We start from the raw sequence: 1,021 nt of genomic DNA, 5'->3' as shown, positions 1-1,021 counted from the left end.
GTGTGTGTGTGTGTGTGTGTGTGTGTGTGTGTGTGTTAACCAACCATGAATGTGTGTCTCTAAACCTACACAATATCGCCACAGCTCAACAGTAAACGTGATAGCTCTCACTGACTTAAAGGTCCTTGTTTCCTCATTTTTTAATCAACTAATGTTGATTAGCTATGACAAACATCTTGTATYGGGTTGAGCCCGTTGTACATGTGCATCAAATAATAGGGCAGGACTAACAAATGGAAAAACTCCTTTGCTTCATGCTGTCAGACTGTACAACTCCTCACTGAGGGGGAGGAGGGGGAACAGGACAGAGGATAGGAAGGAGCTGCAGACACCAGCACTGCCTTGATAGATAGTAACTGTTGTATAGTATTATTAGTATTTATTATTTTATTAATATCTACTTTTCATTGTTAGACTTGCTGTCACTTTACTGCCTGTGTGATGCTGCTGGAACTCGAATTTCCCTGAAGGAATTTTCCCAAAGTGATCAGTAACGTTATATCTGATCTAATCTGTCAAATGAAACATTTCCTTAACAGACAAACAGGGTTGTCTCTACAGTCATGCAGAAGTCTTGCTCTGAGTACCACTTGGGAGTACCGTAAGTATAGGGGGCAGAMAGGCAGAGAACAGGGCAGCACTGGAGAGCTGACAAGCCAAAGAACTGAAAGAGCAGCGTGAGACAGGAGAGGAAGAGTGAGCGGTAGCCCCGAGAGGAGGAGAGAGACAGGAAAGAAAAATGAACAGGTATGACTGTGTTATGGAACAATCTGAATTACAGTCCAGGCTTGGTGAAAGTGAGATGAAGCAGCAAGTATTTAGTATATGCAAGCAAGTTGCACCGCCCTGTGTAGTGTCTTGGTCTGATGTAAATCCTGAATAACTGGCATCTCCAAATATCCCTTTGAAGAGAGGGCTTAAAGTACACTGTGCCCAGGGGCCTCTGAAATGGTAATATGGTCCTGGTGAAGGGTGTTACAAAAATAAGAGCTTTCAGAAGAGTTTAACACTCAGCAGAATT

The 1,021-nt window shown here is 43.0% G+C and overlaps 1 protein-coding gene across 1 annotated transcript in view; it reads right to left on the bottom strand.

The window, feature by feature from the left end:
* Positions 1–1,021, bottom strand: part of LOC106530164 (membrane-associated guanylate kinase, WW and PDZ domain-containing protein 3) — a gene marked incomplete in the record, with an annotated part of 125,785 nt that overhangs the window by 34,124 nt on the left and 90,640 nt on the right.

This window comes from Austrofundulus limnaeus, unplaced genomic scaffold, assembly GCF_001266775.1.
Source record: "Austrofundulus limnaeus strain Quisiro unplaced genomic scaffold, Austrofundulus_limnaeus-1.0 Scaffold496, whole genome shotgun sequence".
NCBI classification, from domain to species: Eukaryota; Metazoa; Chordata; class Actinopteri; order Cyprinodontiformes; family Rivulidae; genus Austrofundulus; species Austrofundulus limnaeus.
Note: the sequence above shows the minus strand (reverse complement) of the source record. Positions and strands in the feature narration are given on the sequence as shown.